This window comes from Ambystoma mexicanum, chromosome 12, assembly GCF_040938575.1.
Source record: "Ambystoma mexicanum isolate Mex_15411 chromosome 12, UKY_AmexF1_1, whole genome shotgun sequence".
NCBI lineage: Eukaryota > Metazoa > Chordata > Amphibia > Caudata > Ambystomatidae > Ambystoma > Ambystoma mexicanum.
The window spans coordinates 562,297,504-562,318,915 of NC_090936.1; the positions used below are offsets into that span (position 1 = coordinate 562,297,504).

The window sequence follows — 21,412 nt, forward strand, 5'->3', positions numbered from 1 at the left end:
TGCACGTTGTTGGTTATTTCATAGTTTAATGCAAATGAGTTGTGCTCTCCCTTCCAATAATAATAATTTAGCATTGATATGGCTGGACCTCGGAAGGATTAAAAGCTGAGTTTAGTTCTGCCGGGATTCGAACCTGTGTCAGCAAGGTCTAGCACAAATGTCAAAGTTGGCTCCGTGTGCTATCTGATTGGCCGCGAGTTGGCACCCCAATGCACACCTTTGTCTTTGACTGCTTTTTGAGTGGTGGCATGCCATATCCTTGCATTTTCCATAAGCTTTCCTGAAATATCTATCGCAGCTCCTTTTATTTTCAGTTTGCCTTTGGCTTGTAGAGGCAAATGAAAATGCTTTCTTAAAGTACCATTGAGCTCACTGGTAACATTGTTCTCCATGCTCAAATGTCTAACTCTCCTGTCTTGACCGGGGAGCTGGAATCACACGTTGAAAAAGTAGCACAACAATGAGCTAAAGGACTAAGGTTATGATTCTCCATGTGTGTTAGGTTTTGGCAATTAAGTGGTTCTTCAAGCATTGCCTATAAACCGAAACTATTTGCATGGGAAGTGACACTTTAGAGAAATGGGATACAAGTGGGGGGACACACCCTGTTGGTCTTTGCATTTTTATTCACCCATGCTGTCACGTTGACGTCACCATGACAATGGGGGTTGGGGGGATCCATGGAGGAAAGGGAAGTGACGCAGGGGGGCGGGGTCAGGGGTTGGATGTTGGAAGTTAATAAAGAAAGACATGTGTTCGAAGAGCTCCGTGTCCGGCTCCTTTTCTTGGTGCGACACCGCCCGCGATGCCGCGCGCCCCTCACACAATGGCGACGAGGATGGGATGGCGGGCAGGGCAACACTCCTAGAAGCCCAGCAGCCCGCCCCCGGCAACCACGACTGGAGCACACAGTAACACGCGGCCGTGAGTGCGCACTGAAAAGTGCATCGGTGCCTGTAAAGAGGCGCTGCCATGTGGGACAGAGTAGGGAAAGCAAACCTTGCGCAGCGGTCGGCTGCAAACAGGGGCCCACGTGTTGCCCTGTGCGAAGAAAGCACCGGGCCAGCAGACCCAAAGAAGGAAGAGGCACACAGCATGCACGTGAGGCCAAGAAATAGAAGCCGTGCAAGCAGCTGCGGGCGCCCCAGGCACACGAGGGCCACAGTGCACGGTGCACAGGACCCCGGCAGTGTGTCTTTTTCTCGTCGATGGTGCTCGTGCCACGTGTGGTGGCCACCCAACACTAGCAGAGGGCAGGACCCCCTGAAGCGAGGCAAGAGGACAACCCGAGAAGTTTCCTCACAGACATCCAGCACATCCACAGAGCAGGGCTCGTGGCAACATAAGAAGTAAGCACCACCCCCTACACCACGTCCGGTCAAGATGACGGCCAAGGAGGGCAAGCGCAAGGGAATGCTCCACCAGCCCCAGGGGCACCCACACCAGACCATATGCCATACCAACTGCCGGACACCCTGGCAGCCCAGGGGCATTTGACATGACAGACACGAGCAACATGGGCCCCCGGTGGACCAATTGGATCAGGGATTTCGACCTGTACATGGGAGCCACAGGGCCAGTCGCAGATGCAAGACAGGTATGTCTCCTAAAGTTAGCTGTAGGATCAGCGACCCGAGACATAATCGATGAGATGCCCCAAGATTCCATAAACTCAATCCACGACCTAAAGGACGCGCTTGCTGCGTACTTCGCACCCCATACTAATGTAGATTATGAAAGACACCTGTTCCATAGCACAAGCAGGCCAAAGGGGAAACTATGGATGCATATGTGATGCGAATACGCACCAAACTGAAGCACTGCAAATTCTCAAACTACTCGAACACCGAAGCCTTAAAATCACAAATCATCTACGGATGCGAGTCCCAAGCTTTCCGCAGGAAGCTACTTCAGAAGTCCCGCACGTTGGAAGAAATTCTTGCGCTAGCGAGAGTTGAGAGAGCCATTGACTCCCAAGTTGAGAGTTTTGGCAACACCAATACAGGAGAAAACATCAACAGATTACAACTGGAGAAGAAGTCTGAAGAACTCTTCTGTTACAAATGTGGGTTTGAATACCTGCATGAAGGAACGTGCCCAGCCGTAGGTCAAAGGTGCACCTCGTGTGGCGAAGAAGGACACTTCAAAGCAGTGTGTAGACTATTCCGTGATCGAGGCAGAGACAGACCCAGAGAAAATACATCTCGCCCAAGAAGTAGATACGGAGGGTCGTCAAACAGTAACCCAGCCCCCAATAGCCCGAACACTCAAAATCAACCCACAGACGATCAGCGAAATGAGGCTACAAATACATGTCTTAGACACCGAGACAGACAGCGGGTGCGTCCTCAGTTTCAAGGCAGCCGCTGACAGGGGCCTAATACATATCCTCTACAACATAATGGTCCACAAATACATAGACCTGGTTGAAATGATAAACAACCTGTATCCCAAAATCTTCAAAGGAATAGGAAAACTCCGAAACAGGCAAATAAAGCCCCATGTAGATGATTCAATCTGCCCAGTAGCCCAGCCATACAGCGGGATTCCAGTCAGCATTCAGAAGAAAGTTGAAGATGAACTCCAAAAACAACTGCAACAAGATATCATCGAAAGGGCCACTGGACCCACCACATGGGTGTCACCGATTGTCCCTGTTCCAAAGAAAGGCTCTAAGGCCATAAGACTGTGCGTGGACATGCGACGCCCGAATCAGGCTATGAAAAGTGAGAGGCACCCCGCTCCACGCATCACGGACATGATACACCTGCTGAACGGGGCAAAGGTCTTTTCCAAACTGGACCTGCAAAAGGGGTATCATCAGCTAGTCCTACACCCTGAGAGTAGAAACATCACGACGTTTGTCACACACGTCGGCCTCTTCAGATACAAAAGACTAAGCTTTGGGGTGTCCTCGGCAGTGGAAACATTTCAGGCTGAGGTCCAGAACATTATAAAACACATCCCAAACTGCCTCAACTACTCGGACGATGGCAAGGCCCAGCACGATGCAAATCTCACGTTAAATAGAGACAAGTGCGAATTTCGAAAAAACACCTTAAAATTCTTTGGACATGTCGTCTCCAAATCAGGAATGACTCCTGACCCAGACAAAGTGGCAGCACTAAATGACACGGCAGCCCCATCTAACATGTCAGAGCTTCGGTCGTTCCTGGGCCTAGCCAGTTATTGTAACCAGTACATCCGAGACTTCGCATCAGTCAGCGAACCACTCAGACAATTTACACACCAGGATGTGAAATTCGAGTGGACACAGGAGTGTCAAGGGGCATTCGAACTGATAAGGGAAAGGGTTGCGAGAGCTATGACCCTAACAGGAAGACTGAGCTCACGGTCGATGCCAGCCCCGTTGGCCCAGGCGCCATATTGGCACAACTGGTCCCAAAGGATCCTTCACGAAAACACAGTGGCCTATGCCAGTCGCAGCCTATCCACCACGGAAACTGCCTACTTCCAGGAGGAGAAGGAAGGAGTTGCCATTGTATGGGCCTGCAAGCATTTCCACCTGTTCCTGTATTGGAAACCATTTCAAGTTGTCACGGACCATCAGGCCCTGTTGTTCCTGTATGGCAACCCTCAGGTCAAAATGCCCCCACGAATCGCCCGATGGGGTCTGAGACTTCAGGACTATGCATTTGAGATCATCCACAGACCAGGGAAAGGCGAAAACCCAGCCAACTTTCTATCTAGGAGAACACGGGAGGAGAGCATACCAGAACCGTCAGTGGCCAACAGGTACCTCCGGTACCTCATTCATCAGTCCGCACTGGAAGGCATCAACATGGAAGCACTCGCCAGAGAAACAGAAAGCGACCTAGTCTGTCGCATCATCTGTGAAGCATTGGAGTCAGGACTGAGGCAAAGGAAAAGGGGAGAGCTGCAGGTGGCAAGGTGCAGGAGGATATAGAACGGTTATTACAAGTGAAGGACGAGCTCGCCGTGTCAGAAGATCACTTGCTCCTAAAAGACTGTAAACTAGCCATTCCCGAAGCAATGAGGGCCAAAGTCATAGAGCTCGCACACGAAACGCACAGGGGCATGGTCTCCACCAAACGCATGCTCCGCCAAAAGGTATGGTTTCCCCACATGGACACGCTAGTGGAAGCAGCACTAAAAGCATGCCCCACATGCTGCCTCATCATGCCAAATCGACACCCTGAGCGACTGCTCATGTCGGAGCTTCCACAGAAGGTATGGGAGGCAGTTGCAGCCGACTTCTTTGGGCCCATCGAGGGAGGGAAATATGTTTTGGCCGTGATGGATGAGTACTCACGATATCCTGATGTGCAGCTCATATCATCGACCGCAGCTCATCATGTCATCCCCGCCTTAGACCACCTGTTCTCGGCCTATGGAGTACCGAAGGTGCTGAAGACAGATAATGGGGCCCCATTCTGTGGACACCAGTTCGCCCAATTCGCAGAATACCTGGGGTTCCATCACCGAAAAATTACTCCTCTGTGGCCACAAGCCAACGGGAAGATTGAGCAATTCATGGCCAACCTGAAGAGGGCACTCCAGATTGGCAGGCTCACCGACCAGCCATATGAACAAGTTTTAAACCAACTTATGAGAGATTATCGAGGAACTCCTCATAGCACCACAGGAAAGACCCCGGCTGAACTGATGTTTGGACGAAACACTCAAACACGCATCCCACAGGCAGAAATCATCACCCCGTCACTGACTCTAGACCAAGGGGTGCGAGAACGAGATGAAGCCGCAAAGGGCCGAATGAAAGAATATGCAGACACCCGCAGGCGGGCACAGACCTCACGAATAGAGGTAGGGGACGTAGTGGCGGTTCGGCAACAGGTGACCCACAAACATACGTCACCATTCCGAGAAGAACCCTTGCTCGTCACTTAGAGAAAGGGGTCCATGATCACCACCCAAGGATCAGAGAGATCAGTCATGAGAAACTCGTCCCATTTCAAAGAACTTCCGCCAACAGGAGCCAGACGGCTGAGTGGGAGAGTAAATGCGCACCTGGACTATGAATCAGATGACTCATATCAAGCAGACCAGTGGGACTCAATGGAGTCAGAGCCGGAGGTGGGGAAAGAGACTGTGGGGAATGGGCCATCACCAGGGTGGAGTCAGGCATGTCTGTAGAGGGCTTGGAACAGACCTCGCAGATGGATTGAGGAAATGGACTAGAAGCCCACCAGACCGTCGGGGGTTGGATGTTGGAAGTTAATAAAGAAAGGCATGTGTTCGAAGAGCTCCATGTCTGGCTCCTTTTCTTGCTCCGACAACGCCCGCGATGCCGCGCGCCCCTCACATACATGCTAGCTCCTATGGCCATTCTCACCCAGCACCTACCCCTCAACCCGTCCAAAACACCCTTCCCACAAGATCTTTTTTGAGCCAGCTCTTTGATTTTAAGTGGATGCCTATGGTATTTCGAAGCAGTCTTCTGAAAGGTAGTGGCTTTACCAAGTATGCTTTTGGCCCCTTAAACTTATAAATAGTATGTGTGTCTTTGCACATGTTCCGTGTACTGAATTGCTGATAATAACAAGCATTGGCAAAGGCAACCCTTTTGGCTCCTGTATACGCATCAAGCACCCATTTGCCAGGTACTGTCATAATATACCAAGGTGGTATCACCATTTGCCAGCTGTTGACCAGGTATTACCATTAATGCAGTGGCTGGAATATGACTTTCCCATGCCTACAAAAAAAGTAAACTGTGGAACTGTGCAAAGTGTATTTTTGCCATGCAAAGTCATTTTTTGCAGTAAAAAATGACTTTGTGCGGATTTTGCACGGCAAAAATATACTTTGCGCAGTTCCATGAATCAGGGTTTGTGTCGGCAGTGCAAAGTCACTTTTCAGCAGTGCAAATTCACTTTGAACCAGGCAAATATTCCATGAATCAGGCCCACAGTTTGTAGATGTTGTTTGGTTATTTGCTCACCCATTGAATGGCCATGCTAATCCCTATGGCCATTCCCACCCAGTTCCCGACCCACCCCACCCAAAACACTGCCTCATGGGAACTCTCAAAGCTTGCTGCACTCAAAGTGCCTGCCAGTGTTTTTTCAAAGCTGTCTTCTGAAAGTAAATGAGCTAATTGGAGCTGGAAACCTACTACTGATGAAATAAAAATGTCTTAACCAGGTCTGCCTTCAGCCACTTGATTTATAAGCACTATGCATGTCCTTCACTGAAGTCCTGTTAAAAACAAGCATTGGCAAAGCGGACAATTTTGGCTTGCATATAAGTATTAGAATTTTGCCAGGCATTGCTATTAGATGGCCAGGTACTCGCATCACTTTGCTCCTGCGAACATCAATGAGCAGGTAATGCTAATATGGCAGTGCCTGGTAAGTGCCATTCCCATTCCTGCACAAATGCCTATACTGTTGTCATTGCCAATGCTTGTTTCTCTCCGCGTCACAGGCACTGTTGTTGTTTGGAGCTGCTCTCACATTTCACAGTCTTTGGACGGGGATGAGTCATCCGATGGCTTTGCGTATGCTCACCCTTTTCATGTTTCAATAGAGCTGCTTAGCTCATGGGGTTCATGATCCTACTGCAGAAAGCTAGATTGCCACGTTCTCCAGCCGATTTTAACTTTCATCTTCTACACGATTCGTGCCTCCACCCCCCACTTTCCCAATAGTATCATCTATTGTTTATTGCACCGTCTGTCCTTCACTGTTTACTCCTTCTTATTATCCCCTACTCCTTTCACTTCTGCCTTTCAGTAACGCTTTATTTGTGAAGTCTTTGAAAGTTAAAGCCTTATGTATTATAGCTCAGTAGGTTAAAGTGGATACTGCATGGAGCTATATTTAAACTACATTCTGCTTGGTCGTGTCCTTCCATGGGCATTGTTGGGATGCATAGTCAAGTCCCCTCACCCCCATGACGGTTCAGATTGAGTAAAATATATATAGAATAGAGGGTAACATTTAATGGTGCTGGTAGGTCGTGTCCTTAGGGGTGAAGGAACAGTACAGTTTATAGTAATGGAAGGGAGGGGAGCCATCTTTAGCACAGCAACCATAAGCACAGAACCATCGCCATTTCTACGACTAAGGCCGAGAAAGGACATGCCGCAGCATTCGCAATAGCACACCTTGTATATTAGTGCCAGCACACCTCTCCCATCCCCCGATCCCAGCTCAGGCATTCGATAGAGAGGCGTTCACACCAAATAGATACAACTATCCTATTGTCCCACTCAGCAGGCCTATGCAACTAGAAAGGAAAGTGAATAGCCGAGCGCAAGCAGGGCTAAGCCTGCTTCTGAAGGACGATTGCCTGGGACCCTGGGCAGAGGTCCTGAGCTGCCAAAACAGTTCAGCCCCAATTTAGGGACCCCTGTGCCCACACGATATTGGTCACTCAATTTAACTACCAGATGCCCACCATTAGAACTCTTAAATCCCTCATGAGGTGACACATTAGTGTAGTTCCGGCCAAGCCCAGCTGAAGGCCCAGGGAGGGGGCTGCTGCCAAGGGGGGAGCTCAGGGCAGGATGTCTTGTGATTTGTGCTGCAAGGTGCACAGGGTGAAAATCAATACTACAAGTCCCAGAATACAAAGAGATGTTGACTGAAAAGCAAGGACTGTATGGATCCGTGTTGGAATTTAGTCCACCCTCTGTTTGTCTTAATGGTGCCTCACGTCAGTTTAAATATTCTGCTAGCCCTGGCACACAAACCCATATCCCTCTGCAAATCTGATTCTTGTAGTCCTGCATTTGTCACGGGACGATTAAACTTCAGAAATATATAAGAAAGCAAAATGACATATGTCAAAACAATAACATCGTCAGAACATCTCAGACACCACGTGGGACAACACAGGAGCGCTGTTTCTGTATATTTTTGATATATGTGTTTTAATTAAGGAACTATGCTAGCTGGCGTTAGTGGGCAGTTGTTTGATAACATTATTAGCTTGATTAACTGTCCTAAATGTTCTTACTGAACGGTTGCATGCCGATTACTCTTGGCTAAGTAAGCCGGGGAGTATCGCTGCCCCAAATTGCTAGTTGGGAAATATCATATTTATACCCTTGACTCAGCCCCTGTTAGGGAGAATTCTCACTTATGGCTAATTTCCCTTACCTATAGAGTCCCCCAGCATCTCAGCTGGATTTGAAGGGTTTATTTCTTTTTACCTGCTAAGAGTGAGACTCTCTTTCCCACTCTTGGGCATCTTTGCTATGTGTGTTCTAGGCTATTGTTGTGTTTAATGCCTATGGGATCTTTTCCCTCACCCATAGGAACCATCTTTATGCACATGTGTTACACAGCACTCTCCGTGCAGTGACACAGGTGTGTCGTAGCGACCCCCAAACATAGACTCCATACCCTAGGGCTGACTACTGTCTCTCAGGGCATGTAAAGTCCCCATTGACTTTACTAGTCAATCTCTATGAACTAAACCAGTCACCCCATCTTAATATGGAAGTACTGGAAGGGTAAATAGTTTTTCCCCTAAGTTCATTTTCGAGAGGGTACCTTAAAGTCCCCCTCTACAAAGTTTCTGGCTGGTGGCAGTGGTTACTACCTTTTATATTCGACCGCAAATATTTTCCTATGGGATTTTCCCATTGTTCGAGACTAAAACTTTTACTGACAGCCTCTAACATGCTGCCGGTTTATTTTATTATTAACTTTACTCCGGTAGGTTTTATTTGCCAGAACTTTTATATAACTTCTTTCTCGAGTCTTACTCCATTTTTCTAACCCAGGTTGGGGATCCTTTGTTCGCTCTTTTGGCGGGCTTCTGCCAAGAAGCCCTCCTTTCGGCGCCTCTGAGTCTGGGGTGGGTCTGTTGTTTGGGAGGGGGAGTAGAACCCCTGGACAGAGTTGCCACAGCAACTCAGGTCGCACTCTAACCTGATAGGCTGGAGGGTCTCCCGCCAAGAAGACCACTCCACTGTGTGAGTGACAGCTAGGCTGTATGAATAGGTCTCTTTCTGCATAAGAGCAGGGTCCTGAGGACTGGAAGGGCAAGACGTCACCACTGGAACTACGGAACCAAAGGGGAGAGAAGCCACAGACATCTTCAGCATCTATACCACCGGTGAAGCCCTGCCGGATCGTCTCACCACTTTTCTTCCACACGACGAGAGGAGATCTTCAGCGAAAGAACCTCCTTCCCTTGAGCTGGTGGGGTCAACCAGTTCACCTATCCCTTCCTCGAACCTGCCTTGGTCGGATCGACAGTGCCCCGCACTTGGAGACCGGATAGCCAGGCAGCTATCGACCCGGACCGCGATTAAAAGCAGCGTACCTTTTAAACTTCGTTTGGCAGCACCGCGGCTGGTTTCATCCCTGGGTAGTGCAGCGACTCAAACCTTCCTCCACGACGAGAGCCTCTCTTCCTCTGTTGGACCCCTCGACCTGTAGGAACTATCAGGAACAACCGCCACCGCAGGAGCCACTTCTTCACGTTTAAGGTACATTATTCCGCCAGGCCGCCCTTCTCAGTGGTAGCCCTAAAGGTGTTTTAAATCCTTTAACTACTTGTGGGGTCGGCCGCCCTCTCTCTTAACATTGTCTTTCGCCTCGCATCTACCTCTTCAATATTTTTCTACTAAAGACTTGACTGCAGCTACAAGAACATTTTTGCTCCTAAACTCTCGGTCCTGTACCAGTGACTCTGGCTCAGGCCTATTGACTCTGGCTGATTTGTTAGATCTGCTCTCACTAGATTGGTTTTCAATGAGAAATGTGTTGATGCACATACATCTTCTAAACCCCTCTTCCTTCCTACTGTTTTAACTTGTGGAGTGCCATTTTGCTCAGTTTTCATTCATTTATCTTTTGGCTAAAGTGTTACTGTGCATTACTTGTTCACAAAACTTCAGGGAAGTGTTTCTAGGGGGTGTCTGAGGATATTTCCGTTTAACTTGTGCTTTCCCTCCCTTTCGTTGAATTGCTAGAGTGCCATTTGTAGTTGGTTTTCACTGTGCCGTTTTGCTCAGTTTTCACTTTACCGCAAACTTGTCTACAATTGAGTAGGGAGTTGTATATGCTTTTCCTTGACTAAACTTAACTTACTTCATCAACTGTGATCTATGTATTGGAACTAGATGTGTATAGAATAAATATATTCTCCTTTTGATACAAAGCTTTGGTCAGTGTTTCCTTGTTCCATAGTACTGTACTGCCTATTGTGTAAACCCTGAATACTGCTCATCTCCCTCTTGAGATAAGTCTGACTGCACAGCCACAGCTACCAACTAAATATTTGTGGTACAGACTGATACCAAAAGGGGATTTATTGCTCTCACCTGTAGTCCTAATCTGGTGTAGTGCTCCCTAAAGGGAACTGCACTGGATTCTGCCTAACAACCCCCAGTGGTAATGCATGGCTCAGTGGACCATAGTATGGCTTTGCATTTGCCCATGAGCATGAGAGGTCAGATCTAGCTCATAGCAGTTTATGAAAATTGAGCCTTTTGCAGGTACTCATTGGCAACACGTGTATCCCTTCTAAACAGCGCCATGGTTACCGCCGTCCGTGTAATGAGGCCCTATACAGACCTTCCAGGATTTTGCAGCATGAAATGGCAAATTTTGCGGCATGAAATGGCAAATTTTGCGGCACAAACCTTTATTTATTGCGGCTTTTTTGCGGGACATTTTGTATTAACTGGAGGGTGTAAGATTGCCACATTGCAGGAAATAGGCAGAGTGGAAGGCTACAAGAGAGCCAGGGTATCATTATTATGTATCTTTTGTATTAATTTAATAGGAAGAGTCCCAGATGTCTCTGGCATGGCAGAACAGTGTTTGATTTGGCTACATTTCTGATTTAATGTTCATGCCTATTTAATAGTATTAACTAAATTGATCATTATCAATTGTAATGCTGAATATATTCTCCTTCTATGTTCTCCAATCCCTCAAACACCCACACACCTCTCTCACCAACACACATCTCACCAACTCTCTATTACAACTTACAATACTTAACCTCTCACTCTGTCATACAAATACTCACGTGCTAGGTCACACTGTCAAGTCACAATTTGCACTGCCCAGCCCCTTCCACACTCCAAATCATACTCCCAACTCACACCTTACACTCTACAATTACTCCTGCAAAATATACAGTCCTTCATTCTTTTGTGCTGCTTCTGCATCTTGCATCCTTTCTCCCATGCTATCGCACTCTTCCCTCATCTTTTTCCCAATCTGCAGCTCACTGCCTCTTTCTGGCCAACCGCTTCCTCTCTGCTTTCTGGCTCACTGACCGCACGCTCCCTCTACTTTCTGTACCTCTGCTCACTCTCAGATTTCTCGCCCACCGCATCACTGCTTCCTCTGCTCTCTTGTGCAGCGCTTCCTCCTCTTTCCCACTGCTCTCCCACTGCTTTCTTGCCTATCACTTCACATCTCACCCATCACTCTCCCTCTCTCTCATAGTGTAACCATTTTTTTATTTTCTTTAAATGTAGATTTTGACCCAGTTCCTCAAATAATGGGGCATTTAAAAAAAGAACGGAGGATATGCTATTTTTAGACAACCCATTTTTGGAAATGAGCAGGTCACCTTATTCTCAAAGGTGACCGGCGCATTTCCACAGGCTTGAGCTGGTGCGCAAATTGTGCACTGGCCAGCTGCCTTGAATGGTGTTCTGGGTTGTTTGACCGAAGTGTAATTATTTGCGGCGGAATTGACCATAGTCAATTTCGCTGCGAATTGATTTGCACTTCAGCCAAACAACCCAAAATGTACCTTTCACCACCACCCCACCTCCTCCCCTACTTAACTGCTTAACTGCTTGGTCGCTGCCGCTTCCCCTGCAACCCTGCGGTGCCAGATCCGTCCCTCGAACGCGGGTCGGATCCGACTCTGCAGGGTACCTTTTTCGTTATTTTCTTTTTTTTCTGTCCCCACCTCCAATTTTGAGGAAAAAAGGGAAAACACTTCTGCAACCACCCTAGACCAAAAATACTGAACATGGGGAGCAGGTGACACCCCCGCAACACATGTTCAGTATTTATCAAAATCGATTGAATAGTACTGGACGAAATAGGTCAAATTGTAACATTCAACAGATTTTTGTCATCAAAATGGCCAGTACTTTGAATAGAATCGCTCTCCGGACAGTGTTCTGCAAGCTCCCAGCGCCTTTCACAGGGGAAGGCCCTCCAGGTGCCTGCCGCTGTAAAATGCGACCCAAAAAATGCATTTGTATCCTGTTTGAGGAACAGAAATGCAAGCGACAGCAGCAGTTCATACCTTAAAAGAAATGCATGACAGGGTCAGGAAAGACCCTGGCGCTAAGGGATTACCGGTACCGTTAAGGGTACCGGTAATCCCTTAGCACCTGATTACAAGGTCCCTTTGCGGGTTCCCACCTTAACGGCTGGTTTTACCAGCCGTTAAGGAATGGACCCGCAAAGGGACCTTGGTGCTAATTACGGTACCGCAATTTGCGGTACCGTAATTACCGCCTTCCCCATTCCCATTATGCCCTATTGGGCAAAAATGGGAATGGGGAAGGGCCAGGTGAAATGGGGAAGTACCACCCCCCCCAACCTTGGAATGGGGTGGTACTTCCCCATTTCACCATGGCGGACTTGTTACAATACCGGCAGCAACCATGGTGCTAATAGCGGCATGGATTAGCGCTGTTGTTGTAATGAGGGCCCCTGTCATGCAGTGGCAGCCCCACATCCCGTGCAAGTAGAGTTGCCTACAATTTCAGCACATTTAAAAGTGCATCTTGCTTGGAAATGAGGGATGCACTTTTAAATTAACAGAAACGCCACTTTATTTGATCAAGGAGGTGAAAAAGGCCATCTGAATGGGCGCGCATATAAAATGTGCCCATTCATGTGGCCCTTGTGGATTGGGCTGCACTTTTTTGGGGTGCAAGTGATGAGATGTGTTAGCGCATTCATTTTTTGTGTAAAAAAAAAGTTGAGAACCTGGCACCCTGAGTATTATTTTTTTGAAAGAGTAATTTTTGCAGATTACTTTAAAAAAAATGTTTAAAAAAAATGTTTTTTTTTTAAAGATGCTGTTTTTGCACAAAACGGCAGTTTTTGCGGCATTTTGCGCAAAACGGCCGTTTTCGCAGCATTTTGCTGGATCGCAAAATCGCTATAAGCTGGAGGGTCTGCCTATATCATTAAATGTCATATACTAGTAATCATGTTCTTGACTTCGGACGATGAAACACCATTTCGGCCAACCAAAGATTCAAACTTGGGATATAGAGCTCACACAAATCTCTGCAGCGGTAGTTCAACCCACTTAGCTATGGTACCACCATTGCCCTGCATGTTAGGAAACATTCTTAAAAGTATGCATTTAAACACTCCAAACTAATCAATCACAAATCATATTTAGAATTATGCAATTATTTCACCAAGTTTATCAACTTCACAAATAGTTATGGTAAATTAATGGAGCTCGCTTATTTCAGCCTTCACCGAGTTGCTTCCCTTCCTTGTATTTCAAATTGTATTGTGGAGAAAAACACACTAATTTTTAAATCACATTCTTTGCTAGAGTGCCTCATAATTATTTTACAGGCACACACTCTCTGTTCCTCTAATTCAGAGTAAATGAAATTTATTTTGCATAACATGTGCTGCAACATATTTTTTATATTGTTTGGTTGGTTTGCCACGTGGTTTAATTCTGTTCCTGAACCATTTTTCAACACAGGATAACGTTTTAAACATAACTGTGCAGCATTATATGTTGGTGCCCGGTTAGGGATGTGAATTGCAAAATGTGTAACCAAGAAATGTGGGCTCAAATCTTGTCATACCCAGTTGACCAAAGTATATGATCCATGGCAAATCACTTTACAACGCTCTGCCTTATTTCTATTGGCTGACAACAATTGGGGACATTTAGAAGTGATTTTCTCCTAGAAGAAAACTCACTAATGTGTAGTTTAATAGTCTACACAGTTGCTCAGTATATAGTAACTAATGTACAGGCCCGTGTACAGGGCCAAAGGGCAGGTTTTAATTGACACAGTATGATCACTACATACCATAAGCCTATAGCTCCCACTAGTGGTGACAACAGGCAAAGCTATGTGAACTGGCATTGTCTCTATGTATCCCAAGGCAACAGCTCCCTCTAGCGGCGACAACAGGCAAAGCTACTACATCGGACAAACATGCAGGGACAAACATAAATCATAGAATGACACTAGACACGACTCTCTCTGCACATAGGTGCATTAGTTAAAAGATACCACAATGTTAGTGGGTGGAATGACCTTGGAGAGATTGATTCCAAAATCTGTGTGTCGCGGGGTGGGCTAGGCCTGGGTGCATGCGCGCAGCGCAGTAATGAGAACCAGGAGTCAGAGAGATGCTGGAACATGGCTTCTCTTTATTCACGTACAAACTGGTCTGCCCTTGCCCCGCCTCCCCTTCCCGTCACTTCCCGTTCCTCCCACGTCATTCCCCTTCCCCGAACTCCCACCCCCACGTAAGAATGGGAACGTCAACATGACATCTCCCCCCTTTTTAAACAGTACCTAGGTCCCTCACAACGGGTGAGTGTCTGGGAAGGTTATCAACCCATTTCCTCAATCCACCGACGTGGCTTGTTCCTGGCCCTTTGAGGGCGGGCACTCGAGAGTTCAGGAGTGTTTCCACAAACTTCATTCTTAGGAGCATCGTCCCTGTCCGATTCATCCATTTCGCCTTGGTCTCCCAGATAAGCGTCATCAGAATCATAGTCAATCGGGATAACCACTCGCCCCCTCAGTCGACGAGATCCCAGGGATGGAATTCCCTTGAAGTGTGAAGAGTTCCGCGTAACAGATCCTTCCATGCCCTGGCCAGTGATCATGGATCCCTTCTTCTGCGTGACAAGTAGCGTCTCTTCTTGGAAAGCCGATGTGTGTTTGTGAATCTGAGGTTGTTTTACGGCAACAATGTCACCCACTTCAAGCTGGGGTTCGCTGGCCCCGCGACGCTGGTCCGCATACTCTTTCATGAGCTCTTTGGCAGTTCTATCACGCTCTCTCATGTCTCTGTCGTGGTTTTCACAGGGCTTATTCGGCCGGGCTTGCGGAATCCTTGTTTGAATGTTTCTTCCGAACATTACTTCCGCCATTGTTTTCCGTGTGGTACTGTGAGGCTTGGCTCAGTAGTCTCGCATCAGCTGATTAAGCACCTGCTCGAATGGCTGTCCCATGAGCTTGGCGATCTGAAGAACTCGTTTCAGGTCGGCCATGAACCGCTCTATCATGCCATTTGCCTGGGGGAATAAGGGTGTGATCTCACGGTGATGGAACCCCAGGCATTCAGCAAACTGTGCAAACTGGTGCCCAGTGAACGGGGGCCCGTTGTCTGTCTTAAGCACCCTTGGAATGCCATAAGCAGCGAAGATGCGGTCCAGTGCTGGTATGACGTGATGAGCCGCAGTTGAGGATATGAGCTGTACCTCTGGGTATCTGGAGTATTTGTCCATTGCTGCCAGCTCATACTTCCCTCCTTCAATGGGCCCAAAGAAGTCAGCGGCGACGGCCTCCCATATTCACTGGGGAAGTCCTGACATCTTTAAAGGTTCCAGATGGTGGTTGGGTGTGATGAGGCTGCACGTGGGGCACAATTTCAAGGCCTCCTCTACCAGGGAGTCCATGCCGGGAAACCAGACCTTCTGGCGCCACATGTGTTTGCTTGACACCATCCCTCGATGATTCTCATGGACTATCTTGATGACCTTGGCTTGTAAAGAGGGTGGGATGACCAATTTGCAGTCTTTCAGCAGCAGATGCTCATCCAATAGGGCGATTTCGTCTTTCACCTGTAACAGTCGTTCCACTTCTCCCTGTACGGCATCGCCTGCGGCTCGCCTTCTGTCTCTGGCTCTCCTCCATATGCCCGATCGAAGGCCCTCACAGATGATTTGACATGCAGGGTCATCCTCTGTTTCTCTAGCTATTGTCCCAATGCCAAGTCCCTCGGGGGTGGTCTGGTGTATCAGGTATCGGAGGTATCTGTCCGCTACAGAGGGGTCTGGCTTACACTCCTCCCGGGGCCTTCTGGACAAGAAGTCTGCCAGATTTTCCCCTTTTCCTGGTTGGTGTACAATCTCGAAAGCGTAGTCTTGTAGCCGCAAGCCCCAGCGGGCTATCCGCAGGGGCATCTTTGTCTGTGGGTTCCCATATAGGAACAGCAGTGCCTGATGATCTGTGATGACACGGAATGGCTGGCCGTATAGGAACAGTTGAAAGTGTTTGCATGCCCACACCACGGCAAGCCCCTCCTTTTCCGCCTGTGAGTATGCCTGTTCGGTGGCTGAGAGACTCCTGCTGGCATACGCAACTACATGCGTTCTCGCAGGGTCCTTCAATCCACTTGGGCGAGGATGGCTCCCAATCCTACGGGGCTGGCATCCACCGTCAGTTCTGTTTGGCGACTTGGATCATAGTATGACATGTTCTCGGCCTTGGCAACCCTCTCCCTGATGATCTCAAAGGCCTTCTGGCACTCGTCTGTCCACTCGAAGGTGGCATCTTGTCTTTTGAGGAGTATTAGGGGCTCACTTACGGTTGCGAAGTCTCTGAGGTAGCGTGTGCAATAACTGGCGAGCCCTAGGAATGACCTCAATTCTGAGACGTTGGAGGTGGGTGCTGTGTCATTTACTGCAGCAACCTTTTCCGGATCTGGGGTCATGCTGGCTTCAGAGAATATATGTTTGAAGAATTTCAGGGTGCTCTTCCGAAACTCGCATTTGTCCTTGTTAAGCGTGAGAATTGCCGCCTCCAACGCTTTGCTCACTTTCATTAGCGCTTCGTCATGCTTGTTGGCATCCGCCCCGAAGACCATGATGTCGTCGCTATAGTTGAGACAGTTTGGTATGTGCCTAATGATGTTGTGCACCTCGGCCTGAAATATTTCTGCGGCCGAGGACGCACCGAAATGAGTTTCGGTGCGTCCTTGGCCGCGGAAATATTTCTGTGCCTTTTGTAGAAAACTAGGCCCAGATGCGTGACGAAGGTGGTGATGTTCCTGCTCTCTGGGCTTAGGAAGAGCTGGTGACATCCTTTCTGCAGGTCCAACTTGGAGAACATGTTGGCCCCGTTCAGGAGGTGAATCATGTCTGATATATGGGGGGCCAGGTGCCTCTCTCTCCGTATGGCTTGGTTTTGGCGTCTCATGTCGACACACAGTCTGATGGCATCCGACCCCTTTTTGGGCACTGGCACTATAGGGGACTCCCTTGTGGTGGGCCCAGTGGCTGGCTCGATGATGTCTTGCTCAAGTAGCTTGTGTAGCTCGTCTTCCACCTTCTTTTGGATGTTGACTGGGATTCCCGGATAGTGTTGAGCTACGGGACGGATGAAGTCGACTATGTGCAGCTTTATCGGTTGATTCTTCCATTTTCCGATGCCTCTGAATATCCGTGGGTAGAGGTTGTTGATCATATCAACCGGGTCGATGTACTTGTGGACCATGATGCTATATAGGATGTGGATTAGTCCCATGTTGGCGGCTGCCTTGAAGCTCAGGACACATCCGCTTTCCTTTTCCGTGGACAGGACGTGGATGGGGATCCTTTTCTCATGTCCCTTGTATCTGCACATGCCCTCGAATTGTCCCAGGCATTTAAGGGGTGTCTTGGCCCCATAGGCATATATGTCTACCGTGGCCGGGTACAGCTTTTGCGGTGTGGGTAGCTCTTTAAAGACAGTCTCGGAGATTACGTTGACTGTGGCCCCGGTGTCGATGAGGAACTCTGTGGGCTGCTCATTCAATTTAATGATGAGGGTCGGACTATGTGCTGTGGCGGTGGGGTTACCTAACGCATATACATAGGCCTTTTTCTTGTGATCGCTTCCCGGCGAGCTAGGGTCGAAGTCAGATGGTGACTGTTCGACCAAGTAGCGCACGTGGCGCCTTGACCTGAGCTTCGTTTTTTTGCACACATCACGTACCTCCTTCTGTCCCTCCTGTCTCTTCGTTGTCTGTCCTCACCGGAGTCCCTTTCCCTTGGGTCAGGAGGTGCTTGGTTTGTCGATGTTTGAGGAGACATGTTGGGCTGGTCCCCCCCCCCCGAGGGGTTGGACCTTGATTTGGGTCGGGACTGTGACTCTCTGGCCCTCTCCCTGCCTTTGTCCCAAAATAGTCTCAGACTGCCTTAAAATGACCCTCTTCGCCACTCGAAGCACACCGCTGAGCAATGGCTGGGCAGGTCCCTTCATGGGGGTATTCAAACCCGCACTTATAACAAAAGAGTTCCTCCGTCCTTCTCTCTTGTTGCAATCGGTGGACGCTTTCTCCTGGGGTTGGATTGTTGAAGCTCTCAACTTGGGAGTCTATGGCCCTTTCAGCTCCAGCCAGTGCGAGGATCTCTGTTTTTGTAGCAATTTTCTCCAAAATGTCTGCGACTCGCATCCCGCTATAATCTGGGATCTGAGTGCCTCTGTGTTGGAATAATTTGGCGAAATCGCAGTGTTTCATCTTGGTATGGAGCCGCATGACGTAGGTGTCCATGGTCTCACCTTTGCATTGCTTGGTACTGTGGAAGAGATGCCTTTTGTAGTCCACGTTGTTGTGGGGAGTGAAGTATGCAGCCAGCGCGTCCTTCAAGTCAGGAAGGGAGTCGATGGAGTCAGGGGGTTGCTCATCGATGATGTCACGTGTCGCCGAGCCCACCGCTAGCTTCAGCAGACACTTTTGTCACACATCTTCTATGGGCCCTGTGGCCCCCATGTATAGTTCAAAGTCTCTGATCCATTTGATCCACCTGGGACCCATGTTACTTGTGTCCGAGACGTCAAAAGCCCCAGGCATTTGTGCTGCTAGTATGTCCGGGAGCCTGTATGGGACTTGATCCACCACCTGAGGGCCTTGTCCCTGCTGTCCTTGACCCTGTGCCTGTGCACCTTGGTCATTGTCTTGGCCCGACATTGTCCAGAATGACTACAGATTTCCGATCCCTGCAGTGTGCGTAATGTGGACAACCTCCTGACCTTTCTCAGCACTGGATGTCTGCCTTCCTTGGCATGAGCACCAATCAGAGTTATGCAGGATCCTTCCTTAATCTCCTGTGCCCTTCTGGAACTTGGGCGGGGTCTTTCTTTTGTCCCCCCAACTCCTTCTGGGGCATGTATGGCCGCCTCCTACAGGCACGAGCACCATCCGTTGTGTGCACTGTCCCTGGGCTATCCTACCTTGTGATGCCTTGGATGGTGGTTTCTTCCTGTGTCACCACGTGATCCAGGCTCCCTCCAGAGTGTTGGGGCAACAGCTGATTATCCGCGCCTGACGCTTTATTCTTGGCCTACACGGCCTGCGCTCTCAGCGGCTTATGAGCACTGCTGCCTGGGCTCCTCCTCCCCACATGGGGCTGCCGTGTACCGTCGGGCACTCCTGCGCCACACGCGAGCAGGCCTCCGCTCCTTGTCTGGAGGCTTCTCCTCCTCACGTGGAGCTGCCCTGCTTTCCTGGGCGCTCCTGCACCACATGCGAGCTGCTTCTTCGCTCTGTGGCCTCCTTCCGCACGAAACTGTCGTGGAAGGCCATCCGTCTCGTCGCCAGTGTCGCGGCGTGGGCTAGGCCTGGGTGCATGCACGCAGCGCAGTAATGAGAACCAGGAGTCGGAGAGATGCTGGAACACGTCTTCTCTTTATTCACGTACAAACTGGTCTGCCCTTGCCCCGCCTCCCCTTCCCGTCACTTCCCGTTCTTCCCACGTCATTCCCCTTCCCCGAACTCCTGCTCCCAAGTAACTATGGGAACGTCAACATGACACTGTGTAGGAGCATTAAATAATGTGGTTATAGCTAGGGGTGTTATAACCACCTCACGAGTACCCCTTGGATATTCACAGTTCGTCCGTTTGAAAATCCAGTAGCCCACAAGTATGTGTGAGTCACTCATAGAAGGAGTATCCCGAAATTCCCTTCTAGCCACCTCCCCGTCTCCATCTTTACTTGTGTACCCTGTTCGATGGACCAGTGTTGACTGCCGGTCAGAAAAAAGAAAAATGCTTCTAGTGCCATTGGGTACCCTTGCTAGAAATAGAAACAATGATTTTCTAGCGCGAGCGGTGCATGTGCTGGAAACAGAGGAATGTGTTTACTGTTTCTATTACCATAGCTCTCAACCATTTGTGTCGCAAAGGCGGGTGAAATCACCCGATTTTGTTTTTGGCGGGTGAGACGCCCATTGAAATGAATCGGCGTGCTGGAGGCTTGGCGGGTGAGTCAGCCTTTTACAAGGCGGGTGACACCCGCCAAAAGCGTGTGAGTTGAGAGCTATGCTATTACTAGTGAGCCAGGTCTCGCTATAGAGAGATCAAGTATTTTCGTTATATTCCTATCTTGAGCAGGGACTCGAGTTTGAAAAATAATCAAAACAAGGTCCTGGGCGGTGCAGAGGGGGCTGCGGGGGACTGCCCCCCTCTGCAGGGCCCTTGTCTACCCTGAACCCTTTACTTTTTTTCTACCATGGGTCACTGAAAGTGTTTGGAAGTTCCAGGAATCTGAAAACACCTGAAATTCAAGTGCTTTGACTTTCCCGTCAAACTGGTTCAAGCCTGAATAATTATGACACAGTTCCATCCGGCAAATGCAGAGCGATACAGTGGAAGATATGGGACACAGCAATCGCAGAAGAATATACTTATTGTGCAATTTAAAATAGTATAGCACGGTGCCGGTTCCCGGCTCGTTGAGCTTTTTAGTTGGGCAAACCCCATTGCTATTTCCGAAATCTCATAATCCCGGCGCCCCCTGTCCCCCACCTCCCAGCTACAGCCCTATCCACGATGATGCAATAGAGGCCTGAGATCCCCCCCCCCCCCCCCCCATCACCGTACCCTCTGAAGGTCCCAGCAGATAGATCTCTGAGGTCACCTATTACCCCATGAGGAAATATTAATACTACTTTCACTGCTTTGCTTGCTAATAGTTGCTACTGTTATTTCCACTACGACTATGACCACAACTACTACTGGTACTACTAGTATTACTGATTATGGCATCCACAGTGATGCAGATACCATTACATATGATAATAGTAATACAAATAACAACAAGGATAAATCAGTCTCTGCAAAGCCACCTCTGACACAGAGCCAGATTTTGGTTGCATGACTCTTGCTACTAACCTTAAAATATGAACGGCGAGTGATGGCGGTTCCAGCGGGAGAACAGCGGCTACTTGTCGCTGGCTAAATTCCCAGAGATCCCAGCTCTGTGCGCCCTGGGGTTCCCGCCTGCACGTCCAGTCACTGCTGCCGATTTGAGACACAAACCCTGTTCAGACTGTTAGGTAACGTCTGGAATGTCCTCATGTTTAACGCGAGGAGCCAGTGAGAGATGGCAGCAGTGCCACCGTTTTGGCACCAGGGTGTTTTAATTTAGAGAAACACTCACTTGCCAGGACATGGCAGGATTTTGGGAACACCCAGAGGGAGA

At 48.8% G+C, this 21,412-nt stretch overlaps 1 long non-coding RNA gene across 1 annotated transcript in view; it reads right to left on the bottom strand.

Moving 5' to 3' along the window:
- LOC138513014 (uncharacterized) overlaps positions 1-21,200 on the bottom strand; it is a 502,796-nt gene extending 481,596 nt beyond the window's left edge. The window contains exon 1 of the long non-coding RNA XR_011281651.1: positions 21,103-21,200. This is a non-coding gene — a long non-coding RNA (uncharacterized lncRNA). The remainder of the gene's footprint in view (positions 1-21,102) is intronic.
- Positions 21,201-21,412: the final 212 nt, after the last annotated feature.